This window comes from Monodelphis domestica, chromosome 3 (genome assembly GCF_027887165.1).
Source record: "Monodelphis domestica isolate mMonDom1 chromosome 3, mMonDom1.pri, whole genome shotgun sequence".
Lineage (NCBI taxonomy): Eukaryota > Metazoa > Chordata > Mammalia > Didelphimorphia > Didelphidae > Monodelphis > Monodelphis domestica.
The window spans coordinates 89,085,303-89,094,460 of NC_077229.1; positions in this window are offsets into that span (position 1 = coordinate 89,085,303).

Here is a 9,158-nt window from a genome sequence, read left to right on the forward strand (position 1 = left end):
AATCAACACTATATATTGGTTCCAAGGCAGAAGGCTAGACAATGTGGGTGGTGAAGTGACTTGACCAGGGTCACACAGCTGGGAAGTATCTGAGGTCAGATTTGAACCTGGGACCTTCCATCTCTAGGTCTGGCTCTCAATCCACTGAGCCACCCAGCAGGGTAACTTTGGAAAAGAGCCCTTGAACTCTTCACTAGCAGCATCTTTAGACTTAATCTCTGCCTCTATCTGTCATCTATATGATGTTGGACAAGTAAATAAACCTTTCTAGGCTTTATTTTACTTATCTGGGAAGGAGGCTGGCAAATGAGATAACCTCTAAGGTGTCTCCTTCACAATATATAATCCTATACCCAGATTTTCCCTTTTTTTTATTTTTCATATTCATTATTCCTTAGATTAATATAAAAATGTTCCATTAAATTCACATGGTTTGTTCTGTCCTCCAATCAATGTCCTAACAATCCTTAAAGACTTACAATGGGGGAGCAGCTGGATGGCTCAGTGGATTGAGAGTCAGGCCTACAGATGGGAGGTCCTCCGTTCAAATCTGGCCTCAGACACTTCCTAGCTGTGTGACCCTGGGCAAGTCCCTTAACCCTCATTGCCTAGCCCTTACCACTCTTCTGCCTTGGAACCAACACACAGTATTGATTCTAAGATGGAAAAGTGAGGATTATTAATTTAAAAAAAACTTACAAAGCTTTACTCACACTACCCAACTACTCAGGGTTGTTGTGTGAGCCCAAAAAAATTATATTCATATAGTGCCTTATGGTTAGAAATTCTTCAGGTTGGTCACTGGAGGCTAAATTTTGGAGGTTGTAAGAATTTCTGAAGATCATCTACCACGGTGGAGAGGGATTGACTTCTGCATCTAAAAAAAACTCTTACCTTCTGTCTCAGTATCAGTTCTTTGCCACAGAAGAGTGGAGGCAATCAAGGTTAAGTGACTTGCCCAGGAACACTCTGCTAGTAAGCATCTGAGGCCAAATTTGAACCCGACTCTAGGTCTGGTGATCTATCCTCTATATGCTATGTAGCTGCAACATGGCATCTGCTTTGGTGAAGTAAGGTCTGCCTGATAAAACCACAGTCCCTTGAGAGAAGTTTAGTTATAAAGCTTCTTAAATACATTAGTATCCCGCCCTGAGCCCCCTGCTTCCTCTACTCTGTCCTTGAAGGAGAAAGGGTACATGCAAATATTATCAGCTTCATCTTACATTTGACCCAGAGAGGCTAAACAACTTTCCCAAAGTCACCCAATTTAGTGAGAGAGCCAGAATTAGAACTCGGGTCTTTGGACTTGAATCCTAGGACTCTTTCCAAGGTTCCCTGGCCCTTCTCTTAATAAATAATGGAAAAAGGACTTTATGAGTTTTATTCTGAGTGACAGTGAAATTTTAAAATATCACCTAATTTACGTTTACATTTTAATTTTATTAGTATTATTATTTTACCAATTACCTGTAATAATAAATATCCGCATACGTTTTCCAAAGTTATATGATCCAAACTGTCTCCCTCTCTCCTTCCCTCCCCTGTCCTGGAGCTGGCAAGCAATTCAATCTGGCTTATACATGTTTAATTCACATTTTTGCCTTAAGTCAGTTCCAAAAAAGAAAAGAAGCCAGGAGAATGTCAAGTAATGACCCCGCGACTCCAATCTTTATTCCTTCCAGTTTCCTGTCCAGAACACACTTCTTTGGCTACCACTCCTCGATGTGTATTGCCTTCTCTTTTTAGAATATAAGCTCCTCGAGGGCAGAGATTGGTTTGCTTGCTTATATTTGTAATTTCAGCGTTAAATACCCCATTTGTAGTAAGCACTTAATGTAGTTCTTTTCTTTGGTCCACACGTTTCTAGATGTCAGAAGCTGTCTAGTGTGGCGTTACCAAAGTAAATAGCACAGTGCCTTGCACACACATAGTGGATGCTTAATTAATATTTGTTGACTGAATAAATGAATGAACTTCTTTAAAAGTTTTCCAATGAGGAACATTATCTCATTTCTACTTGCAATCCTTGTCTCTCCCTTCCTTCCTTCCTCCCTCCCTCCCTCCCTCCCTCCCTCCCTCCCTTCCTTCCTTCCTTCCTTCCTTCCTTCCTTCCTTCCTTCCTTCCTTCCTTCCTTCCTTCCTTCCTTCCTTCCTTCCTTCCTTCCTTCCTTCCTTCCTTCCTTCCTTCTTTCTTTTCTTCCTCCCTTCCTCTCTCTCTCTTCCTGTCTTTCTCTCCTCTCTCTCCCTCACCCTCTCTCCCTCCCTCCTCTCCCTCTCTCTTTCTCTCTTAATCAATCTCTCTCTCCTCTCCTCCCCAATCCTATCCTCTCTTCTTCTTCTTCTTCTTCTTCTTCTCCTTCTTCTTCTTCTTCTTCTTCTTCTCCTTCTCCTTCTTCTTCTCCTTCTTCTTCTTCTTCTTCTTCTTCTTCTTCTTCTTCTTCTTCTTCTTCTTCTTCTTCTTCTTCTTCTTCTTCTTCTTCTTCTTCTTCTTCTCCTCCTTCTTCTTCTTCTTCTTCTTCTCCTTCTTCTTCTTCTTCTCCTTCTTCTTCTTCTTCTTCTTCTTCTTCTTCTTCTTCTTCTTCTTCTTCTTCTTCTTCTTCTTCTTCTTCTTCTTCTTCTTCTTCTTCTTCTTCTTCTTCTTCTTCTTCTTCTTCTTCTTCTTTTCTCTCTCTCTCTCTCTCTCTCTCTCTCTCTCTCTCTCTCTCTCTCTCTCTCTCCCTCCTCTCCCTCTCTCTTTCTCTCTTAATCAATCTCTCTCTCCTCTCCTCCCCAATCCTCTCCTCTCCTCTCCTCTCCTCTCCTCTCCTCTCCTCTCCTCTCCTCTCCTCTCCTCTCCTCTTCTCTTCTCTTCTCTTCTCTTCTCTTCTCTTCTCTTCTCTTCTCTTCTCTTCTCTTCTCTTCTCTTCTCTTCTCTTCTCTTCTCTTCTCTTCTCTTCTCTTCTCTTCTCTTCTCTTCTCTTTCTCTCTCTCTCTCTCACTCTGTCTCTCTCCCTCTCTCTATCTCTGTCTCTCTTTGTCTGTCTGTCTGTCTGTCTCTCTCCCTCTGGGGCAGGGAAGGAGAGTAATGACCCCCAGATCCCAGGAGACAGCGATAAGTGCTTGAGAATGTGCAAAGTTTGCTCCAGACCTAATTTAACTCACAACATGTATAAAGCCCTGATTCACCTGCTGAGGGCTAGACCTGCCTCTACCTCTGACTCACTGGGAGAGCTTGAACAAATCCCTTTCTCTTTCCCAACCTCAGTTTCTCCATCTATAAAATGAAAGGGCTGGACTTAATAACTTCCAAGGCCCCTCCCAGGGCTAATTTACGATCGGGTATCTCAAAGTTCTCTTCCAGTTTGACCCTTCTGTCTTCTGTTCTGAAGGGCTCTGGCGCCCAGCCTCCCAGGGCAGGCAGGACCACACTGAACCATTCACTTCAGGTTTCCTGTAAAGGACAATGGAAATTGCCTAGGCTGGTCTTTCTGGCCCGGCCGCCCACCTCTGTAGGTGTCAGAATCTGTGTGGTGGGGAAGCTACCCAAGCTCAGAGGAGCAGTGCCCAAGGCTCCCTGACCAGCCCTGCCTCCGCCTGGCCTGGGCCACCATGCCTGACCCGATCTCATGACTATATGCCTGCCATTGAGTCTGGATCCCATCCCAACCTTTGACTTCCAGGGATTTCCCATTTTTCCCCTCCAAACCAGGCATGGCTTCTTCCTTAGCCTGACGTGGCACCAAGGAACTTAGATCTAACTTTAGTACTCCATGCTGGGGCAGCTAGGTAGCACAAGCGGATGGAAGGCCAGGCCTGGGGCTGAGAAGATCTGGGTTCAAATCTGACCTCAGATACTTCCTAGCTGTGTGACCCTGGGCAAGTCACCAAATCCCAATTGCTAAGCCCTTGCCGATCTTCTGTCTTAGAGTTGTTGCTAAGACAGAAAATAAGGGTTTAAAAAAATTCCTTCATGTTACAGGGGCAGCTAGGTGGCATAGTGGGTAGACTGCTGGACCTGGAAAGCAGGAAAAATTGAGTTCACTTACTAGCTTGTATGTCCCTGGACAAGTCACTTAAAACTCTAATACACAGTTTCTTCATCTGTAAAATGGGGATAATACCTCATAGGGTTGGTGTAATGAAATAAATATTGATGAATGAAATGGAATAAAAATAAAAAAGAAGTAGTTTTATAAACCTTAAGGTTCTCTCTAAATGCTAGCTATCACTTTCATCATTATCCTTTTTCTTCATCTTCTGTCCTCAAAGGAAAGGGAAGAGAGGTCGCTATTCACCCAATTCTACAGAACACCAGGATCAAAATATTGATGCCGCAGCCCTCTCCTGCTTCCCCCAAATCCTCCCATTCCTCCAGGTGACCCAGAGTTTCCCCAGCCATTCTCCAATTAAATTCAGCAAGGCTTTACTAGAGTCCATTGTGTTGGGCACCGAGTATTCCAAGTTTAGAGCCACTTCAAGTACTTAAGACACGCTCTGTTCAAAGAGGAAACTGTGCCGGGATCTTGGGATAAAAGACAAGAGTTTAAAAAAAAATCTCTCCCTCAAGGAGCTTCCATTCTGCAGTATGTAAACGCTGGGAATTCAGCTTGCAAAAGGTGGAAGCTGAAGAGGTTAATGCAGGCTTGCTTTTAGGAAAAACTGGGAGCTGTCCAAAAGCTTGCCTGGCAACATGGTGGGCTTCCCCTTCTTGGAAGACCTCAAGCAGAGCCTGGATGACCCGCTTGTCTAGAACGCTATCCTGGGGATCGCACCCCTCTTCGGCCACTTGGGTCCCTCCTCACTCTTCAGTTCTGTGATTCTGTGAATAAGGCATAGTGTCTTCTCTCACAGAATTTAGTAGGGAGAAAAGATGGAGAAGTTGTTTGTTTTTTAAAGCCCACTTTCTGTCTTAATAACAACTCTAGGGCAGAAGGGGCAAAGGGGAGGCAAACAGGGACACAGCTAGGAAGTGTCTGAGGTCATATTTGAACCCAGAATCTATTGACTACAGGCCTGGCTCTTGGTCCCCTGAGCCCCCAGTGATTGTTTTTTGTTTGTTTGTTAGTTTGATCGGACCAGAGATTGCATGGGTGAAGAGGTTCTCTTCTCCCAATACACATTCTGCAAGGTCTAGACTTAGAAAATTGCCTTAGGGCAGGAAGAAGTCAGAGTCCAAGCTTGAACTCAGGTCTTCTGGACCCCAGGACAGTTCCCTACTCACTATTCTAGGGTGCCTATAATTTGTCTATATTATAGTTAAGTTCATAAGAGAGGGCTAAGCCAATGTTATATGAGATAAGTCAGGGAAGACTTCACGTGGGTGGCAAAACTGTCAGCTTCTCTAGACCTTGCAGGGTCTTTCCTCCATGGGATGGTGCCATATGGACCACATGGAATGAGCAGCTCCCCCAAATGTAGAAACCTGGTAGAAGAAATCAAAATGTGTGGGGCCAAGATGAAGTACACAGCATCCCTGGTGGCCTGTCCCTCATTAGTGAATTGGCCTGAAGATGCTTTAAGTAGCCCTGTAGAAGCCTGTATCCCAATGCTTTTATTCACTTGTCCCATCGGCCACTAACCCTTGAAGAAAAAAGGACAATGGGAGGCAAATGGCCTGTCCCATTTGAATATAAGATGAGAAAAATGAAAACTGGATGAGAAAGGAAGAGGAGAATAAAAATGGCATTTCCATAGTGCTTTAAGATTTACAAAGTACTTTACAGATATCATTTCATTAGAGCAGCACCACCACATCTCTTAGATAAAGATAGTATGGATAATCTTAGCTCCATTTTACAGATGAGGAAACTGAGGCTCTGGGAGATTAAATGGCTTTACTCCCCCCAGTTCTATAGTTAGTTGTGCCAGGCTGCAGCTTCGAATTCTGGTCTCCTGACTCCATGCCTAATAGTTCAGTCCATGACCCACACACAGCCCTTTTGAAAGTTAGGACTAGAGTTTACAAAATAGTTCTCGGTGAGCACATGTCCCCATTTCTCCTAGAGCTATCCCAGAAGTGAGACTCCTGCCTTCCAAGAGAACTCTGCAGGGAGGAGACGATGGGGACCAGAGGGAAAGTCTGTGAGTGTTAGGAACTGGACCAAACCGGCTATGGGGTATATGCATTTATGGATGATGGATGGATGATGATGAGGATGATTAAAGTGATCAGGAGGGGAAAGCCAGCTCCTCTCTTCCTGCTCTGGCAGGCAATCGCCACGTGGGCTGGTCACATTCAGCCCTGGGCTTGGCCAGGAGGCCATCCACAGCTTTAAGTTTCACTTTGGTATCATGGTAGTTTCACTTTCAGGAAGGGAGAGACGGTGAGTGTGTGTGTGTGTGTGTGAGGGTGAGTGTGTCTGTGCCCAGAGCAGCAACAGCTTGATCTAGGCTGCCTTCCCTAAGGAAAGCTCCAGCATCCCCCTAACATCTTTCCCTTCCTCCTTTCCCATCCCTCCCATCATCCTGCCTCTCTCTCTGCTTTCCCTGCCCCTCCTCCTCTCCAATCCTTTCCCTCACTTTTTATTTATGAACCAGAACAAGATATCAGCTGCTTTGGTCAGCAAAAAGACCTAATACGAACTCCCCTTCGTAGAAAACAAGGGCAAGTCAATTCTCTGAGCATCAATCTTCCTGAGAGCGATTGATGAAAATTTATTCTAAGTGCCTTTCCAGCTCTAATATTTTATGGTCTGGGTACTTGCTAGAACTGATATTCTAGCTCTAAAGTACTCCCAGCTCCAACATTCTATGTACTAAGGACCTTGCCAGCTCTGACATTGGGAATTCCAAGGTTCCTTCCAGCTCTGATATTCTTTGTTCTAAAGTTCCTCCCACTAATGCATTGCTGGTGGAGCTGTAAACTGGTCCAACCATTCTGGAGGGCAATTTGGAACTATGCCAAAAGGGCTATAAAACAGTGCCTACCCTTTGATCCAGTAATACCACTACTAGATCTGTATTCTGGGGAGATAAAACAAGGGGAAAGAACCTACTTGTACAAAATAGCTGCTCTTTTTGTGGTGGCAAAGAACTGGGAACGAAAGGGATGTCCCTCAATGGGGGAATGGCGGAACAAATTGTGGTATAGGATGGTGATGGAATACTATTGTGCTAAAAGGAATAATGAACAGGATAATTTCAGAAAGAGCTGAAAGACCTCCATGAACTGATGCAGAGTGAAATAAGCAGAACCAAGAGAGCATCATACCCACTAACAGCAATACTGTGGAATGATCAACAGTGATAGGCTTAGCAACTCCTAGCAATGCAATGATCCAGGACAATTCTGAGGGACTTAGGATAAAGAAGGCTCTCCACCTCCAGAGAATATAACTGTTGGAGCAGAAATGCAGATGAACACATACAATATATTACTTGTTATTTGAGTATGTGTTTTGGGGTTTGGGGTCTATAATTCACTTATGAAAATGAATAATATGGAAATTTGTTTTGCAAATTGCTTGTCAGCTCCAGGAGAGGGAAGGGAAGGAGGGAGGGAGACAATATGGATCCTATGACTTTGCAAAACTTATGTAGAAATTTGTTATTTAAAAAAATAAAAATTTAATAAAGAAAAAAAAGATATACTCTAAAGTTCCTCCCAGCTCTTCTATTCTGTGTTCTAAGGTTCCTCCTAGCGCTGATATTCTGTGTTCTAAGATCTCTCCAAGATCTGGCACTCTCTGTTCTATGGTTCCTCCTAGCTCTGATACTCTGTGTTCCACCATATCTCCCAGCTTGAACATTCTCTGCCATAAGGGCTCTTCCAGCGCTGTTACTCAGGGTTCTACATTCCAAGTGCTTTGGGGGAATGAGGTGGGTGAATGACATCTCATAGCCTGGAAATATCTTCAAGTCCATATGTATTTGAAGTGGTCTTAGGGGAGGGTTTTCATCGTTTTAGAAATGACCACAGGATATAATAAAGTTATAGACTTGGAGTCAAAAGACCCTGGGTTTGAATCCTGGATAGACCACGTAACCTCTCTGAAACGGCTTGAGATGTGCTATAAAACCGTGATGGTGGTGGTCCCTGCCATGAGGAAAGTGCTTTGAAGTCATTCATCGTGTGGGTTATCATCATTTTGAGGCTAACTTTCAAGATGCTGTAAAAATGCTGGTGAGATCCCGGAGCCCATCACTCTGGGCCACTCTACTGAACTGTCCTGTGCATCGTCCTATTGCTGATTGGGAAAATGAGGAAGCATCTCTGACTGTCCCAACTGGAAGGGCCCTTTGGGGTTGTCTAATCACCTTTAGGTCAAACCTCATGGATTATGAGTCTCCTTCTTTCCCCCCGACTCCATGAGGAGGGTTGTACAAATGCTGTCACCACCATCTTACAGATATGTCCAGGAAGCTGTGACTTGCTCCAGGTATATCTACGTAGATAACAAGTTGGGACTTGGGCCCAACTGAACTCTTGAGAAGACCCAGAACTTCTGAGTTCAAGTGATCTTCCACAGTGATCTTCCACCGACCCACACGACATCGTTGGAGCTCCTCAGTGTGTTGGGTGCTAAGGAAAATGCATTTAGATAAGACTCACCCTTGCCTTCACGGAGCTCATAAACTACGAAGGGGATATATGACATTTACAGATGCAAGAGCATTAGAAAAACACAAAATACTATGTGAAGTCAGAGGAGAGAAAGATGGTTACTGATGGGAAGATGAGGAAGGTATTACATGGAAGAGGTGACATTTAAAATTTAAAGGAGGTAGCTGGGTGGCTCAGTGGATGGAGAGCCAGGCCTAGAGATGGGAGGTCCTAGGTTCAAATCTGACCTCAGACACATCCCAGCTGTGTGACCCTGGGCAAGTTACTTGACTCCCATTGCCTAGCCCTTACCACTCTTCTGCCTTGGAGCCAATACACAGTAGTAATTATAAGATATAAAGCTTTTTTGTTGTTGTTGTTAGTTTGTCAGTTAGTTAGTTTTAATGCATTTCCACCTCAGGATTTCCCTTGGGACTCCCCAAAATTATTATTTTCAACATAAAAGTCTTCACCTGCTAATTCTACACACTTTGCCCATGGAACAGAAATGTTGACATTTTCTACGGGCTGAAGAATTTTCCACATTATTCCTAGGGACAGCTGCCCTCTGAAGGTTGTGGGGAGACCCCCCATCAAGAGAACAGGGATAGCGCTCTGGGTCCTGTTTTAGAAGGAG